Source organism: Sceloporus occidentalis, unplaced genomic scaffold (genome assembly GCF_023333645.1).
Source record: "Sceloporus occidentalis isolate IW3139 unplaced genomic scaffold, rSceOcc1.0.p SCAF_37, whole genome shotgun sequence".
Lineage (NCBI taxonomy): Eukaryota > Metazoa > Chordata > Lepidosauria > Squamata > Phrynosomatidae > Sceloporus > Sceloporus occidentalis.
In genome coordinates, this window is record NW_028317017.1 from 136,423 (window position 1) to 152,303 (window position 15,881).

The 15,881-nt window shown below is 40.8% G+C and overlaps 1 pseudogene; it reads right to left on the reverse strand.

The window, feature by feature from the left end:
• LOC149297656 (unconventional myosin-IXa-like) overlaps window positions 1–11,407 on the reverse strand; it is a 40,030-nt pseudogene extending 28,623 nt beyond the window's left edge.
• Between the last annotated feature and the right edge of the window lie 4,474 nt (window positions 11,408–15,881).

A 15,881-nucleotide genomic window follows, 5' to 3' on the forward strand; every position in this document is an offset into this window, starting at 1 on the left:
AAAGCAAACCCGTTACCCACTTGCTAACAGAAGCCAGGTTTATTCAGAGGTAAGAGCACGGGGGCATCATAACATTTCCACTCTTAGCACATGTTGGTCTGTTCAAGAAGCCCTATTTGCCCCTGCTGCTTCAGCTATTCAATAAACAAAAACTCACTGTAATGCTGTTCATTTCTACTGGGGAATTGATCTTATAGTCTTCCAGACAATTGTGTCCTTAGTAGTATTGGACACTTAATAATGAAGAAAGGAATTAATAGCGCAGGAGGCCGGGTAATGTTAATATAATTTGATTGAATGGTTTCCTGAAAGCTTAAAGGGGAAGTCCCATGGAAAAATAAATATTTTTCTTAAATCATTAAATACACTGTGTTATGCAATAATGTAGAGGACTGGATTTTATTTAATCTAGTTTCAATAGGCATCCCTTATCTGTAGACCTGTATTGCAGGTAATCATGTCACACCAAGGTGACTGCGGCTGCTTCGACACCATACTGAGCTAATTTTTTACACTAATACAAATGAAGTTCTGCATATCCAACAAAATCATTTCCTTTATACATTTTCATAAGATATGGTGTCTATCTGGGGGAATAATACTGAGCCACTGTATTGTTCATCCTAAAGCATTAAAGAGCCACTGGACTGAGCTTAAAATAACAGAACCAAAACACATCCATAGAAATGCAGAAAAATGATGCAATAATAGTTTTTACTATTTTTTGTGATACTGGTAACAAAAAAGGTTTGGTGGGTGTTCCCCTTTTAAGTTTCAATATACTGATTGACTGAAAGATATCACATACTACTTAGGACACAACAGAGCCCAGAAGACTTCCAACTCCTGTATCAAAATGTACATGTCAAATAAATCCCCTATTATACGTATTAATAAGTACTATCCAGATATACCCTAGTACAGAAAACTGCACATTTCATTCACATTACACTCTAATGTGGCAGTCCCTCACCTGTCTTCTTGCCCCCGCTGTTCTTCCCATTCTGCTTAAATGCCCACAATGCTCGGAAGACAGCTCTCAGCAGGGCCCATCGGAAAGCAGCCACTGGACTGATGGCAATCATCCCACGAATAAAGGCATTTCGACTGCTACGCAGTAAGGCCACTATGTCTGGACGCATGTGATCTGTGTTCTTCTCCCGGAAATCCTGTAGAGAAATGAGGAACCAAACTAAGGATGATTGAACAAACATTGTTTACGCAGACCCCTTATATGTCCTTCGTCTCTCATGTGGATCTTACCTTAACCCCATATTTGACCTTGCCGGCATAATGCTGGATGATGAAGGCTGGCTCCATTACTGCTGGGAATTCAATGTAAGGGTTACCTTCATGATTGCGCTTAAATTTTTCCAGCAGAGTTTGATGAGTAGCCTGTGGGAAACTAGATAGAAAAAGATAGAGGAAAAGAGAGAAGAGAAATTACATTATAAAATGTAATACAGATGTGTGGGGAAAGTTTTTTTACATTTTTTTTTTTTTTTTTGTATCGAAAGATGCATCCGAGCAAGACAGTCAAAGCGGAAAATGAGACAGCCACTTACTTGCTCTCCTCATCTAGTAGTTGGATCAGGCCTGTCGGTCTCTTACTGATTAGATTGATGCAGCCTACATTATCTGAGTAGGTGATATTGCTCCAGCTGATCCCCTCCGATCGATATAGCTCCTGTAAATAAAGATATAATATTTGCTGGTAAAAAGACATTCCCATACATGTGAACTCTCAGGGTTTGACATAGAGACTCAAGGTTTTTTGCTCTAATCTTAAGAGTCTCAGGGTGAATGGGCAGGTTCTCAAGGCCATACCGTTTGGGACTGATTTCTTCCTATTCTACACTACTCCCAATATAAGACTTCCACAATTGGTGCTTTTGCTACCAGTGTGTTATGGATGATGCACCTGCTTCAATGCAGGTGACTTCATTAAATGTATCTCTAAATAATGACAAGTCAATGTTTCTATGAGGACTGGTATTAGAGCTATCTGTTAATATATTTGGCAAGTCATGCATAGAATCATTACGATGGGCTAATAAAGAGTCAGCTCATTTAAAGAGTTACCAGGTATTGATATTCCTCAGACATGCGGAGACAAATATTTACATAAATTATATGGGGCTCTGACCTGCTCTAGCTGGAAGAGGTGCTGGTTGAAATAATGCTGCAGTCGTTCGTTGGCATAATTTATACAGAACTGTTCGAAGCTGTTACTGCCGTAATCCTCAAACCCAAAAATATCCAGAACCCCGATGGAGAGAGTCTGTAAAAGCACAACGGTATTATTAGAAGCAAGGCATTAGCCATAATGATCACAGCCACAATTATTACCAAAACATTTTTGGGGAATGTCTTTTCCTTACTCTTCCCTTGTCTCAGTTCTTGGTGAAACCATTCTGTTCCCCAAACCTCATTAAGTTTCTTCAGCAGAGAGCAAATTCTTGCCTGTTTATCACACTTTCTCGAGCTTTCATTACTATTTGTTCCACCATTTAGTAGCTTATCTGCAGTAACCCACTCTCCGGCCCCTAACAAACTCACTTTCTTGTTTCACGACCTTCCATCCACCCTGCTCACCTGACTTCCATCTTCTATGCTCTTGCTGTTGATGTTAAGCAAAGCATGGTTGATTCGGAAGACAATCCAATCGAATAAAGCACTGTAAAGAGACTTTGCAAGAGAGTCCCTGACTGTGATGGCCTGTGGGACACCAAGAGCGAATTGAGCGAATTAGATATATATGATGAGACCACCGACAGATAGTTATGCATATAGCTGTTCTTAAAACCATTCCCAAGAAACTTTACATATCCTTTAAACACACGATATCTGCGATTATGTAGAAGCACCTTCGCTACAATGAGTATTCATAAAAAAGTGCAGAAAGTGAAGGACACTCAGAGTCCAGGGAGTCAACAGACAGAACGTTCTGATAGCTTCCACTCAGCTAACAGATAATCACCAATTTTACTTTTTCAAGCAAGTTAAAGCGCTCTTGCTCCCTTCTACCCATACATTTCTCACCTCCGGCAGCCGATATGGCAGGATAAGTTTTTCTCCAACAGTGACAGTCTTCCTGGTAATTAGGGCATCCAGAAGCATCTCCTCTCGCACCTGAAAAGCAGAAAGACACATGGAAATAAAAACATGCCAAGTTCTTCTTCTAATTTTATTATTTATATAGCTCCATCATGTATTGCACAGAACTGTTCAAAGGGTAAAGAGAGCACAACAAGCAGTGCATTGCAATGATTTCCACTTACAGAAACAAAAGAGCTTACATATGAAGCTCTGCAACTCACTCCCTTCTACTTGTTGGAATACTCCCGATTTTTCCCTTTTTATGCTCGAAAGGAGCTCAAGTTGACAGGTGAGTCGTTCCGCCCCCCTTACTTCACTATTAATACTGAAGGGCCTGCACTTGTAAGCTTCTCTCGGGAGAAGGGCTGAGTTGAGCCTGCTTAATGCATAATTGAATGGATGAGGAGACTGAAAAAAGCTCACTGACTTAACTATGCATTATACAGGGCCGGGTAAGCTCTTTCAGCAGGAGCTCACAGGAGGTTGAACCACCATAATATATAATGAAGACAAGACAGACTACTTTGCTGACAACTCTCCCTTTAGCGAACATAGCCCTCGGTACCTTGAAACCATGTCATGGATTTCAGTTGATATGCTTAAAGCGCAGAATTGTTTCTCAGCCCCTTACTAATTGTTTTGTGCTGGTAATGCTCACTAGGGATCAAGAGCTTGCCAAATGTGCATTGACCGCTGGACTTGTGAATGCATTTCCTCTAATGTAGAAAAGGATGCAGTTGATTAATCATTTACTAATCTTGGCATCAGTCTGATTCATACCATCAAGAAAATAAAAACACAGTAATCATTAAATACGGTAATATGCAGACATCCATTTTATTGCTTATTCCCGCATATTCTCAGGCAAGATTGTGTCTACATAATGAAGAACCACAAGGTATAATACAGATCCCTAGTAAAATAAAAACCTAAAAGACTCATTTGACTGAAACCTTCCAAAATTCTCAGCCTTAAGCACATTGGCAAAACCTGGAGTGCATGTAGAATGTTTCTATTTACCCAATTCATGTTCAACAATATCTCTCGATTACAGTCATACCTCACATACATATTTTTCCAGAGGGCCAATTCCATGGTTTACATATTATGCCTCATTACAGATTTCTTTAATACTGTTGGCTTAAGGGGGTTGGAAGTATTCATTTTTTCTTACTCCATAGCCTTGCATTGCCGATTGCAATAATTGTGATCAGCCAGCTAGGGGGGAGCAACAGGAGAGCCCAGCTGGGGGAGCAATGGGAGAACCCAGCAGGGTCTACAAATAACTTCATTTTGTACCTGTACATCCTAATAGGCTTCTTGTCACAGATTTTAAGGACATACAGGTATGACCTAAGGGGACGAAGGGGTTAAAGGATCTGGCAAACATGACACATTCTTAAAACAATATTTATCACATCTCCAAAAAGAAAGATGAGAAATGAATGAGCATAATCATTCATTCATTGAATGAGCATATGGTCAGGAATGCTAGAATAACAAAACCAATGGTCATGCATCTCAGTACTTTCTGCCTTGGGTTGTATCTCCTGTTAAGACATTTATTGTGCTTTTATTTTTTCTTCTTCTTTCCCAAAGACTTCACAAATAGAAACTGGGTGAACAATTCACCATTCGATCCTAATCTCCATCCTAAATAGCTCACCCCAAGCTGCGTGGCAGTGTCTGTCTCACTTAGATGCCTGTTGCGAGATCACATTATGGAGAATGTGCAGGAATGAGACTACGGAGCCAGCTGTTTACAAGTGAAGACCCCCCTTCCCTACTGGAAACCAGCTGGAACCATGATTCCATACTGGAAAACATTGGAAACAAGCAGATGGGATGTAAATGTGAAACATATTGAATGCTATCCCAGGAAAACAAGAGCACTTAATCTTCCACATAATATTCACAGAGCAGTCCTTCCATGTGAAACAGCCATAAGCACCCATCTTAAATGGGGATTTAGCATTTACGTAGTAGCTCAAGGCTTCTTTTAGTAACATTTATTTATATAGCACCAGCATATTATGTAGTGTAGGGCTGCAACTAACGATTATTTTAATAATCGATTAGTTGGCCGATTATTTTTTCGATTAATCGGATAAAAAAATTCTATTTTTTTAAATTTAAAATAATGTAATAAAAAACGTACAATTTACACTTTCATCTCTTTATTGCAATGGCCTCTCTCTATTCACCTTCTTATTTTACTGACATAATAATAAAAGCTACAAGAACCCAAACACGGTGTTTCTCAAACTAGGTTTTAATACAAAGTTATTAGTAAATATTAATTCATATGTTAACTATTTTTCATATTTAATAAAAACTATGAGAAAAAAAGCCTTGTTTAAATTTTTTTTATTTACCAAACTGCCCCCGGTTATGCACATCAGACCCCCAGCTTGCCACTCTGCCCCCATATATGCCTTATACCTCTTATATGCCAGATTCCACTGTGCCCCCTGATATGCCACTGTGCCCCTGATATGCCTTATACTCCTTATATGCCAGTGATATGCAACTGAGCCCCCTGATATACCTTTTACCCCAAGATGTTTTATGACCCCCTGATATGCCTAATATCGATATGCCTTATACCCCCTATATGCCCTGAAATTCATAATACCCCCCATACACAACTATAACTCACCCATACACAACTTTGGCTCCTCCCCCTCCCATACACCACTCTGGCTCCTCCCCCTCCCATACTCCACTCTGCCTCCTCCCCCTCCCATACAACACTCTGGCTCCTCCCCCTCCCATACTCCACTCTGCCTCCTCCCCCTCCCATACTCCACTCTGCCTCCTCCCCCTCCCATACTCCACTCTGCCTCCTCCCCCTCCCATACTCCACTCTGCCTCCTCCCCCCCCCATACTCCACTCTGCCTCCTCCCCCCCTCCCATACTCCACTCTGCCTCCTGTCAGCAACGGATCTTCACTAGACACCAGGGAGCCGGGTAGAGAGGCAGAGAGGCAGAGTGGCGTATGGGAGGGGGAGGAGCCACAGTGGTGTATGGGAGGGTGGTTCCCATACACCCTTCTGACTCCTCCCCCTCCCATACACCGCTCTGCCTCTCTACCCGGCTCCGTTACTGACAGTAACGGAGGCTGTCTGTGCGATGCAGACCCCCACCAGCTGACAGAGAGGATGATTCTCTGTCAGCCTGTGAGTGTCTGCATCGCACAGACAGCCTCCGTTACTGCCCTTCACTTACACTGTGGCTTCTATGAAGCTGCAGTAAAAGTCCTTGGAGGAGGAGGGGGAGGAGTCAGAGGGGTGTATGGGAGGGGGGAGACAGACGGAAGTGAGAGACCGGCCGACAGTGAGGGGAATCCAGGTCTCCTGCAGCGGGATCTGGATTCCGGTGTTATAATCCGATCTCTGTTTGAGATCGGATTATTATAAGGAGAGGAGTTTTTCAGAGCATTTGCTCTGAAAAAAACCTCCTTTTATAATCGATAAAAATCGATTCGATTAATCGATGATGAAATTTGTTGCCAACGATTTTCATAATCGATTATTATCGATTTTATCGATTAGTTGTTTCAGCCCTAATGTAGTGCTGTTACAATAAGAGGCAGTAAAATGATTTGAAAATCACACACAATAACATATACCAATACAAAACAAATAGAGGGCCCTGCTCTTACGAGCTTGCAATCAAACACTTTAAAGTTCTAAACTGCATTGAGAAGCTCTGCAGGAATATATTTCCCTTTTCCATGCATTTTGGGTATGTAGTAATGGATATGCTCCAGGCTAACAATGTCTGGGCTTGGGTTCAAGTCCAAATAAATGGCCTACCAATACCACCACTTCAAAACATGGACAATACCCTCAATGCACAATACAGAATCCTGTTCAAAAACACATTTTCCAAAACACACTGCATAGAAATCCACAACTGGATCACTGAAAGGATCCGGTCAATGTATCTGATTTAGAAGTATTCAAAACAGAGAAACAGATGAAAAAGTAGCCCCAAAGTGTTGAAATTAGAGCAGCCAAAGCTTGTCCCTGCCAACTCCATTATCAGCCCTTCCCAACCTATTTCTCTTGCATAGTTTCATCAAACAATAATACAACAGTAAGCTTACAGAACATATTACTACACATTTGCCACCAGTTTGGATTATGATTTTTAAAACTGTATTAAAGCAGTAACACTAGGAGCCCCATTAAGGTATTTTGCTTTGCATAGTCAGTACTGGGGACTTCATGGAAACTATGTGTATAAACCCAATTAAAAACAGCACATTATTCAGTCTGAAGCATAGTTCTGTCCAGGCATGAAAGTAAGTGCGTGTGTGTGTGTGTACATACATATACATAACATTATAAAAAGCTTTTAAGCTGCATTTCAGGGTGTAACTCCTCTAAAACTGGAATGTGGCCATTTGGAAGAAATTGCAAATTTATTAAACATCATCCAACAGAGGCAGTAGACATTAATATGTTATGGAAATTCAATACTTTGTGGGAAAGATGCAAAGCATCTATAGTGAATATAAAAAGCCAAAAACTAGTGTATGTGGATTTATTGTTTGCAGATAATATGGCAGTCTGGGTGGGCTAAGCCATTTTTAGCAGCTGTCACATTCTTCAACTATCGTAAAGAATTAATTTCTGGTGGAGACTTGGCATCTTTTTCCTCTGCAGAACTGTAAGCTGCCATTACCTTCAACAGCTCGGAGACTATGCTCAGCGTCTCCGGGTTTGAAATATCAATGGATTCATCTCGATAGGTCTTTCTTTTGTACTGGATGTTTCCAAGGTGAAGGATCGCAGACAGGAGAGACACAATCCTGTAGAAGAATAAACAGGAAAAAAATTTAAATATGGAGAGGAACTGTCCAGCACGAAGGAGAGAATACAAGGTACTATAAGGCCCCATCTACACCGCATTTTATGATCTGCTCAGAAATTACAGAAGAGCTTATATAGGCAGTAATAACTGCTATGAAATATTGTGTTATTGGGAGGAAATTGGGCTACTCTTCTCCCAAACTCAACGGTACCCCTAATCGGCTTACTCACTGTTTTCGTGTGGCTGCCAGAAACCCGACCATTTCCATTGCCAATTGCAAACGTTCAAAATCATGTCTCAGATCCTCACCTTCCCCTCCCAAGGAGTCCTGCAACGCACAACAGTCTCACAGTTTAAAAAAAAAACCTACAGCAGCGCTGCACACAGCATAAATAATAACAAAGCATGGTGCACAACAAGGGTAGAATTGCATGTTTAGCTTCGTAGGGCTGATATAGTAGGAATACGTAAACAAGGGCGCCTGGTGTTTCTTCTTTGGCTTACTTGCCAAAAACATATAAATCTCTTACACCATAAAAACCAGCATCCCTCCCCTCACCCTCTGTGAGATAAGGAAAACAGATTATTTAAGTACTGGTCATACTTAGGTAAAATATATACACAAGCACTTATATAAAGCCTACGCATTCTAAAAAAGCATTACACTGCCTTAACAAAATTCAAAGGCTTAACATATAACATGGTGACATAATACTCACAATTTCATCTTCACAATCACTTTCTCCCCAGCTCTGCCTACGCGGCTTCCGTATTCTCTAAAAATGCATGAGCAAAACACATTGTTGGATGTAGAGCAGCATCTTTCAATTTACCTTAACGCTTTCTACATGCTAGAACCATACAATGAGCCCGACAATGGCTCTAAGAGGTACTCTTTATGCAGGGCCTTTGGCAATGTGCCAATGCTACCAATTTACATCTACTATATCATTGTCTATGTCTCACCTGGTTCAAGTAGTGATAGTTTTCAGGACGCTCTAGGTGAAATTCTGACTTTTCCTCCTCGCTGGCTCCAGCCAGCAGATAGTAGAAGACATGGTAATTCCTGTAGAGTATTGTGTAGACAATTTAGAATAATAAAATATAAACGTACAACAGTCCTAGGCACTACAAATGCATTTAGGGAGGTATGGTTGTATGTATTCCTCCAGCTGGCATAGGGCTCCCATTAGTTCATTTTAGCCTATGCAGTCTTCTGAATGTCACATCTACTTCCAAAACAGAAGTACAAAGGGGCACAAGGGCATTGCCACCAGGTGGCTCAAGTGCCCCGCTCACTTGGGCCTGCTATTCCTCTTGCCCCATGGAATTTATGGCTTTGCTCATAACAACATTTACAAACCTATTTGGGCTTTTTCATAAAAAATTGCTGGTCATTTCTCGACACATGGCCTAATAAACTGCAGCTTTTTAGATTCCTTTTTCCGCAGTGGCTCCCTACCCTACGGGACTTGTCATGCCTTTGACATAGGTGCGGCCAACGGCTTGATATGCCCAGCTGCGTGCTTTATTGGAGCACTGTTGGCCAGGGCCCACTGAACATTTGTTCAGTGTGCCAGATGGCCGGTCTCGGCCTAAGTCATACATGCAGGTATGGTTAAAAATAAACCCCTACTTTCCCTGAAAAACTTGCGTGGGTACACTAAACGAGAAAAAGGCAAACAAGGGTTGGACAAAGACACAGCAAAACGCTGAAACTGTTTGCATCCCAGGGTGTAAAATAGCCTGTGTCTTTAAAGTGTTAAATTAGTCTTTGGAGTAGTTGCGTCAAGGGCTAATATTTTACAAAATAAAGTTAAATACATCAACCGAACTAAATGTAGAACAAAGGCCGTGCAAAATACATTCTCCTATTGTAACATCTTTCTTGCCTGGAGGTCTACATCAAATAAACAATTATTTACTAAGATGGCAAGGGTTCCAATTACCTCTCTAGCTGCTCCTGATAAACCAGCCTTGACTTTTCCAAAAGGTATTTCTCAACATAAGCTCTGAGAAGACAAGAATGGTCATACGACAATGACTGATTTAAAAGGCACCAACATTATTAACAACAGCGTAACCTATTCATATAGGAAGAAGAAAAAAAAAACAGTGCATACAAATGAAAACGCTCAATGCACTCACCCGCGCACAGTCCCTGTTTCATGATAGTTGACTTGGATGAACTTTCCAAAGCGGCTGGAATTGTTGTTTTGTGAAGTCTTGGCATTTCCAAAAGCCTGAATGTCACACACCAAACAAATAGGAGAGGAGATATAAGAAGAAGAAATAATAGGATGATGCAATAGTACACTGAATTAAAATAACCCCTTTCTTCTTAAAAATGATAATTACTCAACATCTCTGATAATTTGAATCAGTAGCAATACCCTTCTCCATCTCAGAGAAATTTGAGGTCAAAAAATGTACTGTTACCAATAATAATTTTATTATGTCTGTCGTACCTACCTCTTTCACAAAACTTCATCTACAGTGTAATTTCATGTTTAATGCATGATAAAGTAATGTCAGTAATATACGCAACTGTTTTAACAATTCCCCGTTAATAAGATGGTTGAAATTGCAGTTTATATGACGAGCCTTAATATTGCATGATCGCCAAACTTTTGCTCTCACCTCAAGCACTGGGCCAGCCCCTAGTATGATCTGCTCTACTCCACTGGCATATCCTTTTTGACTCAGTGCCGTCAGATGGTGGATGAGGAAATTGGTACTTTGGGTCTTGCCAGAGCCAGTCTCTCCAGAGATGACAATGCACTGATTACGCTGACGCCTAAGCATTGTGTGGTAGGCAGCATCTGCCACTGCATAGATGTGAGGCTCTCGTTCCCCTAATCTTCGGTTGTCATACATCTTCACATACTTGGGATTGTAAATGGGCAAAAAACGGAATGGATTAACTGCTACCAGAATGGTCCCCACATAGGTATAGATTTTCTCTTGGCGAAAACGTGTTTTAAGTGTCTCCAGCAAAGCCCTCTCACTAAGATCTGGTAGCCCACACAGGTCCTCACACTCTGGTCCCTGTTGCTGGGGAAAGAAACCTCTTTCTACCATGCGCCGGCGCTCCTCCGTCACTTTCAACCAGGAGTGGAGGCTCCCATAGTGGATAGAACCATCAATATTCTTCTCCCTAAGGAGGAATCTGTAGTCCTCTCCAGACCCACGAGCCTCTAACGCAAGTCTAGGCCACAGCATCATGCGTTGAACAGGGCAGTCAGTAGGGTTAAGGATCCATTCCTCTCCACCGAACTCTTTCACCTCCGCCAGCACGTAGAACTTGGCCCGATCCAAGCGCAGTGCCGCAATGAGGGCGTCGATGACATCAGCAGCTGTTGTGTGCCATCGGGCGGGAACTGGGCAGTAGATGACATCATGTGAGATGCTGCCAGGATATACCTGCAGCGTGAATTCTTCATCCACCAGGCGGCGGCGCCCGCCGCCACCCCCCACCTCGGACATGGCGGCACTCCGTGTCCCATCAGAAGAAGTGCAGGCGGTTCTTTGTCAGAGGGGGGACACCTGTGGGATGATAACGTTTAGTGTACAACCTAAATGTCATCCCTTAAAATTGTATGTATACATACTCCATCAAGAAAATATTTTTTATAAATAACTATTGGGGATTCTGTGACACCATATGACCATATATTGCTTATCCCCACACTATGTCAAAGTACCCCAAGTTTGGCCCATTAGTCCCATCTAATTTTCATGGCTATATTGCTAATCAAGGATCTGAATCAGAGGGACTGCACTGCATTTTAACCCAACGAGACTCAATTTAAAGCCTTCTTTGGACACCAGGGGAACACAACCTAAGAACCGTAAAGAACATACACATTCAGATTCCCGGGTTGCTGCTGCTACTTATTGGTAATTATTATTCTAGGCAAGGGGTACTTTGACCCCAAGTTGGGGTACTTTGAAGTAGTGGCGGGCTGAGCAACAAATGGCCATTCAGTGTGACATAATCTCCAATATTTATGCCTTAGGTAGGTGTTTATTCACTGTATGCACTGAATTTTTTCTTTGTTTTATGTACTTATTGGCCATTATTTTTCTAGCAGCAACCCAGAAATCTGAATGTGCCTTTTATGCTTTTTTTTTTTTTTTTTAGGTTGTGCGCTCCTTCATTTTGTATAAAGAATACTGTAATAAAAATTGTGGATCTTACACATGATATAACATACAAATGAAAAAAATCTAGGTTTAAATCAAACTATTCTATATAATAAGACACACTACAGTATCCAGGGCCTATAATCCATGTAAACATAGCTTTTTAGCTCTTTTTTGATGTGAAGGTCCTCTGTCTTTACTTAACCATATGACATAAAAATGACATGCACACATGAGTACATAAAAAATAAAAAAAAAAAGAACTAAAACCAAAGGCGGAGTTTACAGTTACTTTCAGATATACTCTCGGGGGATTAATGACCAAGCTGAACCCCCTGGGATCTCTGACTACAACAGACCCTTGATATTGACCTTTTTTTCCTAGCAATTTTAGCAGTGCTAAGAACCCATGACATGCAGAATAATACAGTTGATAAATAATGGAAGAAATCACAACTCTCCATCTGCTTATATAATATGTAACTTAGCCATTGCTTACGTATGATACCTAACAAATGGACTCTTGACCATGTGATGGGGGAAATATTTATAATTAGGGGGGAAGGAGATGATACTTCCCTGCAGCAAGCACTGCTGATTGTGTTTAATCAGAAAGATGCTAATGGTACTTTTTATGGTTAAATAAAACATGGCTCTACTTCCTTATAACATTAAGGAAGGGAAGCAATTCTTCCATGCTGACCCAGTACCATGTCTGGTTTGAGTACACTCTATTGTGATTCAGAAGTCATCTGAGAACTTCCTCACACTCCGAAGGAATGAGGGAAACCGAGCCAAGCTGTACTTGCAAATGGGAAATCAGGTTGCGTTTAACTGGTAAATTCAAACGGAAATTGGTAGCCGTAAAAGCTTTTCCAAGTCTTGTGATCAGCCTTTTCCTACAAGAATTCAAAATCTGCATGCAATCATCTGATAAAATCAACTGTGCCCGTCTCCAAGCAGAGAATGACCCCGAATTAATTGTGTGCAACCATCTAACCAGCATACTCTACATTTCACATGAATTGCGACACTAGTTTTCATACGTTGTATTGCCGGTATTACTCCACAGCCGACTCGATAAACATTTTGGGATACATATACATTTACACTAGCAGTGCTTGTCCGGTAATTTTGTTTCTGCACCAGATGATTTGGATTGGATTGGATGTATCGCACAAGCATCACCAGAACAGTGTGAAACTGGCAGCAAAATTGTGTCTCATTAGTAGTCCTGTTTATTCAGATCCTTTTGTTTTCATTCATACTTCCTAACATTTGAAATGGCGTTGTTAGGGGGGCAGGGCTTTACAAAAACTTTTTGTGTGACTTTGTGACATATTGACAGTGATTTATGTAACTCGGAAGGGCATTTAGCATGTTTACATCATTGTGACTTCTAGGTCTTGTGTGGCCGGGCATATTCAGCCGGTGGTCACTCGCTGTAACACTTGATCTGCGGTTGTAGCAGCAGATCAGGGGGAGTACGGGGCGCTGTCGGCACGTGGCTCATCCTGCACCCAGCCGGCCAGTCAAGGCCTGCTCACGACCACCAAACATTCTTAGCTCCTAGAAAAAAGGTACATAAAGGGGAGAAACGAGCGACAGAAAGATTTGGGGGTCAAAAACGGGAGTGTCCCTCTTTAAGAGGGGCACTTGGCAGGTATGCACTACTGAATTTGGAGAATAACAGCTGATGTAAAGGAATCATATGTATCAAATGCAAACCAGAACATTCACAGGGGTGGAATCACATTCATCTCCATAGACAGTATTGGACAAATCTTAAAAACCAAATGGCCTTAATTAGGGTTTTTTGCCTTCTTTTGGAAGGTTAGGTAGAAGGGCTGAACTTGATGGACTTAGGTCTTTTTTCAACCTTATGTACTATGTAACTATGACTCCTACAATACCACTGATGTCTCCTAACGCCTGCGCTTGTATATATTGAGCTCTATGAATGTACGTCCTCTAACCTCATGGGGGACAAAAATCAAGATGTGACCTAAAATGATCTAATTCCGATAGTCTACATAGATTTGTACAACAAAAATAAGTTGAAAAAGGAATTACAAACAATTAAATCATTAATTGAACATAACGAGAGAAGTATTAAAGCAACTTAATATGCTCATAAAGTGTATAAGTGAATAATAATAAAGAGTACAATAATACCGTAATGTAAAATAACCTAAGAAGGAGAAACAATTGTCTGCGCATGAGGAATGGGATCATTTTGAAAAAAACTGCAGTAGCCCAAAACATGTACATATATTTGATTCAATTATTTAGTAAACAACGTGTCAAAAAAAATCCTAAAGTGTTGAGCCAGGCCACAATATTACATCAGCTTCATTTAGCCTTTTGCTCTTAGCTGAAGCATATAATTTACAATACATACTGTTACAATGATCCTGTGTCCTCAGCAGCTCGATTCTTATTTTTTATTTTTTTTATCAGTAGTACCTCTACATTTAAAAAAGGTGGCAGCTTTTAAACCATTACAATAATACTTAATACCTAGATACCTTACGCAAATTATTTTTCAATAATCTCGCCAGTCTTCACAATAAGCAAGGACAGAAAAAGCTGAATATAGCGCCATACAATTCAAGTTCACAAAATGACATTTTCAAGGGCACAAAATCTATGTAAATAAATACACAATAAACGCATTTTGCAGAGACACTCTCTATGGCTTGGTAAATTTACCCACTAAATTAAGTAATCCCCCCCCCAAAAAAACAATATATATACACACACACACACACACACACACACACACACGTTTCCAGGTGTCTATAAAGAAAGTTGTTAAAACATTGAGAGATGCATAAGGTGGGGACCGGGTACAGAAATTATTCTAAATAGCTACTCGCATTGAATGCACTTACATATCGCAACGTTTAACGTTTTAGTGTGTTATTGTTTTTATCCGTACGTGAAGGGAACACTCTGAATTTCTGGTTCCGTGTCAAAAAAGGCCGTCTGTCCGAAATTACGTTTATGTCAATCTACACAAATACATATACAAATACATTTCAATGAAGTCAGAGAATGGGTAGAGCGGAGCTTAGATCTTCTGTAAGTAGGACACAGAGTCGTATGTTGATACTCAGGGTTTATAAATAATACACACAAAGCCCTCTGGCCATTCTTTGCACATCCTGCACTGGCCTCGCCCTCCACATACCTCTTAAATTAACTCTATCAGCTCCAGCTTGGACAATACACGGAAACCGAAAGAGGAAGCAAGGACATTAACCACTCTCCCGCCAGACAAGCTGTTGTCTCTCTTGTAATTACTAATCAACCGCCAGCGATCTGATGAGCATTTCCTCCTTAAATCATTCATGTCGTAGGGGAGCTATACTTTAACAACTCCTGCTGTACCACTGGTCTATTTACACTTAAATCCAGAATTAACAATATCAATTCAAAGCTGGGCAACAAGGAAGGTGCAATGCTTCATTTAAGCCAAAAACCAAGGATTGACTTAATACCAAGAATTCTTCTGTGCTGTCCCTTTAGTGGTTTCTACAGGCAGGGCTGCAGAGTATTGTTCTGATTAATTCTCTATCGTAAGATCTGTAAACATAGGTTTATTCACTTTTACTGCCAATGTTCTTCGGAGCGCTGTAAAAAAAGCTCCAAACCTGGAGAAAGCTCACTTCTGTTAAAGGGACACCCCAGCCATCATATGCACTTTAACGTATATGAGAGCTCCCTATAAATTTCCATTTATGTTTGGTTGAACACATTGCCCTGCATGTGATATACTTATCACCAGTCAGCTCCAGCACTCGTTCACCGA